This window comes from Pteropus alecto, unplaced genomic scaffold, assembly GCF_000325575.1.
Source record: "Pteropus alecto unplaced genomic scaffold, ASM32557v1 scaffold25, whole genome shotgun sequence".
In the NCBI taxonomy this organism is placed as follows: domain Eukaryota; kingdom Metazoa; phylum Chordata; class Mammalia; order Chiroptera; family Pteropodidae; genus Pteropus; species Pteropus alecto.
Window position 1 is genome coordinate 37251097 of NW_006441955.1, and position 9783 is coordinate 37260879.

Genomic DNA, 9783 nt, shown 5'->3' on the forward strand with positions numbered 1-9783 from the left:
TCAGGACTGTTTCTTGGGATGTACCTAAAGCTCAAAGTTTTGGCTTTTCTTCACCCCAGCTATTATTTTCTGTATTTAGTACATCTCTTCTGTTCTTTTCTCATCTCCACTTCTATGGGGCTGGGCATTTCCCGTCTTTATACACCTGAAACCTAATTCTTATAAAGCTTGCTCACAGAGAATGTTATTTCAAATAGTCTATTTTACTAGTTAGGGTGGTTGTTAAAACTACCAAGAAGATTTCTGGAAAAGCTATCACCAAAAGATGGGATTTTTGAAAAGCATCTGGAGTGGAAAGTTGGATAGGAAAGAAAGGCCCACGTTGCATTTGACCAGAGTGTTGGGAACTCCTCATTCTACAGAAGGGCCAGACCACTTCCTCAAGGCTCATAAGAGGCTTCATAACTGGCCCCGCTGGCTCCTCCCAACCTTCACCCCAGATCCCCTCTGTAGCATAAGCGGAGACCTAGGAGAGGGATGAGAAAGATAACAGGTTTCATCAGTGCAGAGTTCACAGGGAGAGGTTACTTCCTTCCTAAAGGCAGTGGAGAGCTGGATATGCCCTGAGACTGAGGGGGCCTTCTGAGTGGAGCAGAATATGGTGAGACTGGGGGAGTCCTTAGGGGAGCTTAACTTGTGTGCTTAGAGTTTGGAGGCGCTCATGAACTTTGAAGCCCAGACTTGGAAATGTTGAAGGCAGAGGCCTGTGGGAGCAACCTGGGCAGAAGGGTGAGGGAGCTATCTGGTACTTGCTTGTCAATAAGCCAATTGGCCAAGTGGGGCAATACTTCCCAGAGAGGAGGTTAAAGGCACAGACCAATGCTGATCAAAAGGAGATGTGGTTGCTCTAAGGAGGCCTCAGGACAGGGGTGTGGCTGGATGCAGCCCCGAGAAAATCTTGCCTCTCACTTATGCTGAGACCAGCATAGTTTCCTGTGTCACATAGACTCCGACTGAGCCAGGGCAAGTCTAGTGACACCTCTCTAGCAGAGATAGATACCCAGTCATGCTAGAGGGCCCTTGTCCCTCCTTCCTCTTCCCTGCCTCCCTCCAAACTAGAGTAACTTGATCTGTGAAAAGGAAGATGGAGAAAGGCAGATCACACACCCATCCTACTTTAAGTCCCTAAACGAAGCCTGACTTTGCCAGGGAGAAAGAGAAGATGAGGTTTAAATTGGATCTGAGGTTGGAGTTTTGACCCAGACTGGGCTGGATACTGAATGTGACCGGTGAGCTACAGGGTATTCTTAAGACATCATTACAGGATGGGTAGAGATGGTAACTGGGGAAAATAGTACTTTATTATACTCGTTCCCCACTTAGTTGGGCTCCTCAAACTGTTTATGCAGCCATAAATTTTAAGAACTTTTAAGAACATGTTTTTTTTCTTGAAACATAAGATCTGAAGGAATCTAGAAAATGGAGCAAGAGTGATTGCCTTGTTTGAAGCAGAGATCTGAAAACTCAGAACCATTTCTCAAGGATGCGTTAATACACAGTGAATCAATTTCTTATGGCTGCTGTCATCGATTACCACAGACTTGGAGGCTTCATACAATACAACTTTATTATCTTACAGTTCTTCAGGTTAGAAGTCCAACGTGGTCTCACTGGACTAAAATTAAGGTGTCAGCAGGGTCACACAGAGACCCACATCGCATCGCTTCGACCTCCTCTCTTGCCACCCTCTTTCACACTGGAAGAGGCTTGTTATTACACCAGGCTCACCAGGATAACCCAGAATGATCTCCTGATCTCGAAGTCATTTGGTTAGCAACCTTAATTTCACCTGCAATCTGGATTCCCTTTGCCAGGGAACCTAACACAGTCACATGTTCTGGGGATTGGGACATGGACAATGTTGGGGGACCATTATTCTGCTACCCTGTGTGGCTTCTGTATTATCGAATACATCGTCGTTGAACAGAAATGCACGTACTCCTCACAACACACAAGCTGAGATCCAGTTGCATCCCGTTGCCTTGCCTCACGGTAGAAGGAATCTGAGAACTCTGAAGGGCAGTAGCCACAAGACTGCCAGATTTTCCACATGGCTGGAGGGCCACACTAAAGCCATTCAATCCCACTCGGGCACCCAGGCAGAGGCGACTGAGGAACATGTGCCCTGCGCTCACTCTCAGAAATAAGGGGCTCTGAATAGCTTCTCCCCACCCCCACCCCACCCCCCAGCTGTCACTCTTCTGCACTCCCTGCTCTGCTGACACCAGGATCTATCCTGTCCAATGATAAGCATCTTCTGCTACAAAAGTACCTGGGTTTCAAAATCCCAGTTTCGAGTGCTGCCAAGACGCTACAGATTTAGGGAACAAAAGAGGTGGCGAAGTGCCCTGTCACCAGTGCTACTGAGTGTTGAGGTTCACCTTCTCCAAGGGTGGAATCTTCTGGCTAAAAGCTGCATTCGCACAGGTGCCACAGCCTGTGTTGGAGGGCAAGCTGTAGTCCACCTCTCCTGATCTGCAGGGAGGGTGACAGGTGGACAGGCTCGGTGGAGACTGGGACCCAGCACTGTGAACTGTGCTTGCTGGGATGGGGAAGCACATAGAGCTCTTGCAGCCTTGCTGTATGTTGCAACAGTGGTGTCGCGTCCCTTCACTTCCCAGCTCAGGGTGCACTAGCAGGTCTTGTCTGACTTCCAGATACAGAAATGGGAATCTGTAACCCCCTACCTCCCATGCTAGGACCAGGTTCCCAGGATACCTCATAGGTGTCCAGGGGTGTTGAGGGAAGTGTGAAGAGCAAGGTTTCTGGGAAGCTTTGCTCCCTCACGCCTCGATCAGTCAATCAGTCACTGTGGGTTTGGAGGACCTTTTCATCTGCACTACTGGGTCCCAGCAGGTTAGGTCGGCCCCGGTCCAGCATAGCCCCTAGACATCAGAATGCTTCCTCTACTGTTCACTCCCCTGTCCCATCACTGGGGACTTTGAGGACAACAAACTCATCTTCAGACCACCCTCAGAGATGGAGTCCCCAGCAGCTGGGAGCACTGCAGCCCCCACACTCCAGATCTGGTAAACAAAAGCTCTCTTTCTTCTTTTTTTATACGATTAAGGCTTAACAGCTTGTTGGAAAGGATTTGATGACCTGTTAAACCAGAACCTCAAGCCCTTAGGAAAATAAGGACTTATTTATCCTCCTGGAGAGTAAGAAGGGCTCATTCCTTCCTTAGAAACACAAGGTCTGTGTGACCTTGGACACACAGAGCCCCAGGAGTGTTCATTCCTTTAAGATGAAGTTACCTTCCCCCCAAGAATGGAAAAAAGGCTTTCTCTCTGAAGCACAAAAATCTTCAAATGCCCTTTCTAAGCACATTTCTATAATAAGCATTATTACTCTCATAATGGAAAAAACAATCTCCTGTATATTTAAAAGTTTGAACAGCAAGGCCATGCAGATAGCAGCCAGATGCAACCATGTTTCCAGTTGGAAGAAGCAATTTCTCTTATTTCCTTGTGGAGCCATAGGCTTCATAATGATTTTGTCACAATTATTTTAGGGAACTCTAGACTAAATCAGAAGACCCGGTTGCTGACTCTTCTTTTGCTGACTTGATCTTGAGCCTCTGTTTCTTCTGTCAGGCAGGGAGAAGGCATGACTCTGCCTGCCTGCCTGCCTGCCTGCCTGCCTACTAGGGGTGCTGTGAGAGGCTAATGAGGTAAGGAGGCTGCACAGTGCAGTGCAGTGTCATTATGTGGTCCTGGAGAGAAGCAATGGAGAATATCCTGTGGTTCTGGTGATTCAATCAGGCCAGGGTGGCAGAGAGCGTCCTGCCCAAGGCTCCAGCTGCCCTCAAGCACCACATCCAAGGGACGCCCTCAGCACAAAATAGAACGGCAGCCCCTACGCCAGGATGAGCCAGGGAGAAGTAGAGAATGAGAAAGGGGGCTGAGCAGGAGGCCAGAATGCTGACTTTCTTTCTGGCGTCAGAGGTGCTGCCCAACCTGGCAGCCAGACAGGCGCACATTTCCGGCAGAAGAGTCATTTAGGAAACATCACAGCAGAAAGTCCCCCGCTCTCAGCCTGTCCCACAGGCCCACGCTGGGGCTCCAGGGCCATATGACCTGCTGACAGCCACAGAAGCTGTCAAACCCCTGCACTCCAATACTCTCCCCTCTAATCCTGCTCCTTCTCAAAGATGGAAAGCATGAGTGTCGTTTCCCTATTCTGCAAGAATTTTCAGTCCCTGGACTGCATATTGTTGACTTCCAAGAGAACTGCTTTCACTAAATTATATTTGAGCGTGTGATGTCATAGCCTTATTTTGAAGGTGCGAACAGAAACCATTTCCACCCACAAGATTTACTGCAACATTAACACTTCTTTACTATTCCAGAAAACACTTGCTCAGGAAGATTAAACTTGCAAATAACTCTGCTCACCTCAGGAATTTCCTCCTCAAAACCATTTAAACACATGACTCTTCAACTTTTCAATAATTAACACCAAACGAGTATTTACTTTCCAAGACTCTCAGAATCCTATGCTTCAAAACCCTCGCCTTTCAGTCTTCACCATACTTTATTATATTGTGATCCTTACTCATTTCCAGTCAGGTTTCTGCACAGGAAGATTTGCTTTAAACTAGACCTCAAAACCCCCAAACCTCTCGTAGCTGAGTTGCCGCTGAGACTCTGTCAGTTTGTGATCTTACTTACCATGATAAACAGGCAACTCTGTTTTTCCTTTTTAAAAGGTAGTTTTGGCTGTATTTTTGGAGAGCCAGTGTTTGATAAAGGATATGCTGAGAAATAACATCTGTTTTCTGGGTCTATTGGAAGAGTATTTATTGCCTTACCAGACTTATTTTCTTTTTAAATTTTTTTTTTTAAGTCTCTTCATCTACACCTAATTGATGGCATTAAGATGCGTTTTGTGTATTCCTGGTTCTCCAGTGTGTAGAAGAGGAAGGTATTACAGTGGATGCTGTCAGTGTCTCACTCGTATCCCCTGGACCACAAGTCCTGACAACTACCAATTGCCAGAACCTACATTTGTGCTTGAGGGTTCTCCTCTCTCCCAATTCAGACCTGGGGAAGGCTCGTGCTTCCTTCTGCAGCCAGAGGTACTGAGAAATTAACAGATCTCAAGGGTGAGCAGCTCAACCTGGGACTCAGAAATTAGCATATAAATATCGAAGCTCCCTGGCCCTTGGGTGAAAGGAATTCTTTTCAGACATGTGTTTTACACCTCTTCCCAGAGTTTCCCCTTAGGATTATGCTTTAGTTGCTCACTGCAGTTGGCTGCTTTCTTAACTTCCTTTCGTTCCCTGATCTCTTTCTCACTTCTCTACAAGTGTTACCTATACAATTTTCACTCGATTCTTTGTCTCAGGATGTTTCTGGGATAATCCAAACTAGAAGAAGTATAAATAACCAACAATGAATAGAACCCAGTAAAATGTCTTACCCATTACAAATATTCAAATAAATGTTCATTACATTAAGGAGACAACAACGCAAAGTGTATTCTCAAGGCTTAGCCCAGTGCTGAGCACATAGCAGGTATTCAACAAACGCTTGGAGAGCATGAAAAGTAGCCTGGTCAACCATAGGCTAGATGATCATTCAGTGGGAAAATTACAGAGAGGGTTGAAGAATCATTGACTAAGTGAGAAAAACAACCTTGGAGGCTCCATGTGGACTGAGAGTTCTGTGGGTGACTGTTACCACAGTGGTGGTGGAGAGTCTTCTGGGTGCTAAGAATGAGAGCTAGCCTGAGATTTTAAGTTAGCTCTTCTCATTTTCCTATTAAATTTTTTGATTCCACAACTGATTTTGATTTATTTTAAACAACTTTCTTGATATATAATTTATATACCCTAATATTCACCACTTTAAAGTGTAAAATTCGGTGGTGTTTAGTTTATTCACAGAACTGTACAACTATTAGCACTATTTGATTCCAGAATATTTTCATCACCAACCCCCACCAAAAACCCAGTACTGTTAAGGGTGGAAAATTTTCAAGTGAGCCAACTAGCTAAGTCAGCTACAGGGAAGAAATATCTTTAGATACCAGAAGTTGTCCTACTTGTTTGTGTGTGGTTTAGGGAGTGTATTGTATGAGATATGAAGATGGCCAATGTCTGCTTCTGTAATCCATTTACTTGTTAATTAAGGGTGTTGTTCTGGGCAAAGATATGCTAACAGCCAACTTCCACTTCTGTAATCTGCTTGCTTGTTCAGGAGACCACCAGGATATGGTCTTAAGCTTTATCAGCTGCCTCCTCTGAAAGCTCGGGGCTGATCTCCTCTAACCCTGCGTGGTAGAGAGTCAGTCGCCGGCCGGCTAATAAAGGATGATAATTAATTTCAATTGGCTCTGTGGGTCTCAGAATCGTTTGTGCCATAACAGTACCCATTAGCAGTCACTCCCATTCCTCCTAGCCCTTGGCAAGCACAATTCTATTTTCTGTTTCTATGGATTTGCCTATTCTGGACATTTTATATAAATAGAATTGTTACCAGACCAAATGGGGTCCAAATCCTTAGTAGTTGTTGGCCAAAAGACAACTCTGAGATGATTTTATGAGAAGGAACTTTATTGGGAACCAGCAAGCAAGGACACAGTGGGGATCATTCCCAGAGCAGTTTGTCCTTGAACAGAGCATCCAATTCATCTTTATTAGGGGAAATCATGCATAAATATCAAGGAAGACTTCGTCATTGCATGCTTAGGTGGCAACACTTCAGCGCACGCACAGTCAGGAAACATGGCTGTACATACACCACCCGTTCAAAAATGGTGCCCCCCACCCAACCCCGGGTGGAGATTTTAGTATTATAATGAGGATATAATGAGGAAAGTTTGTGAAGAGGTCACTGGAGGGTCTTTCTGGCTGTCCCAGCTAGTCCCAGGCGGTTTCAGCTGTTTCATTCCCTGGTCCTACAAAATATTCTGAGCTTGTTCCTGAAAAACAGTTCTAGCAATCATCAACATCAGGAATTGCATCGGTATGCATAAACATCTGACTAAGTCTCGGTCTTTCTGTGAAACTTTCAATGAGTTACAAAATAACATTATACAAATCTTATAAATTTTAGAGTGATCTAAGTGGTATTATAGGTTAATTGACCAAAGTTATAAACTCTAAACAAAGGTTAATCTATGCTAGTCTACATGGTTAGGTTACAAAATCATATAATACACAGTCATGTGGATTTTATTCTCTTACTCGGTATAATATTTTCAAGGTTCACCTATGTTATAGCAGGAATTAGTACTTCATCCTTTTTTATTGCCAAATAATTTTTCATTGCATGACTATACCATATTTTATTCATCCATTCATTAGTTAATAGACATTTGGGCTATTTTCACTTTCTGACTATTAAGAATAATACTGCTATGAAAATTTATGAACAAGTTTTTGTGTGGACAAATGTTTTTATTTACATATACATATATGTATGTGTATTTGTATGTGTATCTAGGAATGAAATTGCTCGGTCATATGGGAACTCAATGTTAAACTTTTTGAGGAATTGCTTTTGCAAAGTAATTGCACGATTTTACATTCTCACCAGCAATAAAGGAGGGTTCCAATTTCTCATCTTCACTGTTCTTGTTATTGTCGGTCTTTTTCATGATAGCCAATTCTGTGTGTATGAAGTGGCATTGTATTATAGTTTGATTTATATTTCTCTAATGTCTAATGATGTTAAGCATCTTCTCGTGTTGAAGAGGAATTGTCCACTCAAATGGCTAACTTTGTAATCAGCTCTTTGTTCTGCTTCTGTAGACATGCTTGCTGCATAGGCCGAAAGGCAGAGTGATCTCAAGATCAACTGAAGACTCATCTTTCCCTTTGATTGTTCTTTCTAGATAACAAATGCATTGCCTAAATTCCTGTCTGAAAATCTCATCTTCTGTAACTGCCCGTGGCCCATAGCAACTCCCGTGTGAGCCTATAACCTATAGCAACTCCCGTGGTCTGTAACCGCCTGAGGACAAATCAACCAACCAGCCCATACCAACTGTAACAGCATGGATATAAAAGCAAAGTTGCCCCTGAGCTTGGGGCCTAGATCTTCAGAGTGCTAGCTCTTCTGGGACTGCCTGCATAATAAACCTGTAATAAACCTGAGTTCTCCAACTCTTCGGACTGTGCTTGGTTTCTCGCTGGTCTGATTTCGCAACATTTCTGCAACAGTGTGCTTGTTAGACATTTGCCTATCTTCTTACGAGAAATGTCTATTCAAAATCTTTGCCCATTTTACAATTGTGGTTCTTGTCTCTTTATTGTTGATTTGTAGGTGCTCTATTTTCTCCTATTCTGCGACTTGTCTTTTCATTTTCTTCATAGTGCTTTTTGAAGCACAAAAGTGTTAAGTTTTGATGAAGTCCAACTTGCCTACTTTTTGCCTTTGGTTGCTTGTTCTTTTGATGTTACATGTAAGAAACCATTGCCCAATCCAAGATTATAAAGCTTTACACCTAAGTTTTCCTTAAAGATTTTTATAGTGTTAGTTCTTATTTTTAGGTCTTTGGTACATTTTGAGTTAATTTTTGTGTTAAAGTGTGAACTAGGAGTCCATTTTCACTCTTTTTCACATGAATATCCACTTTGCCCAGCATCATTTGTTAAAAAGACTGGTAGATAATGAGGGCAGGATAAATGCATGTTAAAAAAAAAATTGTTACCAGGAAAAATAGGTATATGCATTCCAATGGCAACTTTGGGCGTTGGCCATGAAATTTAGAGCTTGAAGATCATCCACTCTGCTTCTCTGAATTTACAGATGAGAAAATGGAATATAGAAAGGTCAAGTGGTACATAGTGCTATATAGGAGAAAAAGCAAAGGGTTTGGAAACAAATGACCTAAGTCATCACTACCCGGAGACCTTGGAGATGGCTCCTTTCTTCTGTAAACCTTAGCTCTTCGTTTGTAAAAGGAGAAAAATTATGCCTACCTTTTAGGGAGGTAGGAATCAGTTATTTAACAAGTTAACAGTTTTCCCCGGTACCATGTTCCAGACACTGTGCTTGGTGCTGGGAATAGAGTAGAGAACAAAAGAGACAGTCCATGACCACAAGAAAATTTAGGATAAAGATTAAATGAGATAACAGGGCACAAGTCTCAGTGTGTGTTTTCTGGATCTTCGTAAGTTCCAGTTAACTTTTCAAAGAGCAGGAGCCTGATCATTTTTGAATCCTGAGTGCCCAGCACAGTGCCTGACACATTGTACACATTCAGTGCTTGTTAAACTAAACAAATTGTCCTCTTCTCACCTCAAGGCAAAGGAGGACTTTAGACACAAAAAAGAAGAACAGGGGCAAGGAAGCAGAGCATTTCAGGAGGAGGTGGTGATCAGCACGGAGCTTGGCATGAGACCGGGTCCTGGGCCTAAGGGAAAGGCAAATGTTATCAGTTGAGTCAGGGCTCATTTTATTTTATTTTTAAAAGAAAGCTTATCTCTTGATAAACTGAAACAAAAACAAAAATTCCTTAAGGTTCCTTTACTCTTTTAGTGACATTTATGCATAAATGTCTTTTCTTACCAAATAAATCAGTTATTTTTAGCCAGGAAGGCAAGTTTTAAGATAGAAATAAATACAATTTATGTCGGCATCATTCTGATAGAAAAATAAAAGCAGTTCTGTGCATACCATCCCAAGTTTGAGCCCTCTCAAATGGAGATGATAAGAATAATGAGGGCAATATGACTACAGGGAGAGGAGAATAACTTCATGCTTTGGATCCGAATTTCCCACCCCAGGGCAACACTATAGGTTTCTGCCTGGAGAAGATCCCTCATTATTC

General features: G+C 43.0%; 1 long non-coding RNA gene across 1 annotated transcript in view; it reads right to left on the bottom strand.

Annotated features, from left to right (window-relative positions):
* Nucleotides 1-6355: 6355 nt before the first annotated feature.
* The window catches only part of LOC112485788, a 14287-nt gene continuing 10859 nt past the window's right edge, over nt 6356-9783 (bottom strand). Inside the window, exons 3-4 of the long non-coding RNA XR_003048572.1 lie at nt 9252-9366; nt 6356-6927 (exon numbers count right to left, since the gene is read on the bottom strand). This is a non-coding gene — a long non-coding RNA (uncharacterized LOC112485788). The remainder of the gene's footprint in view (nt 6928-9251; nt 9367-9783) is intronic.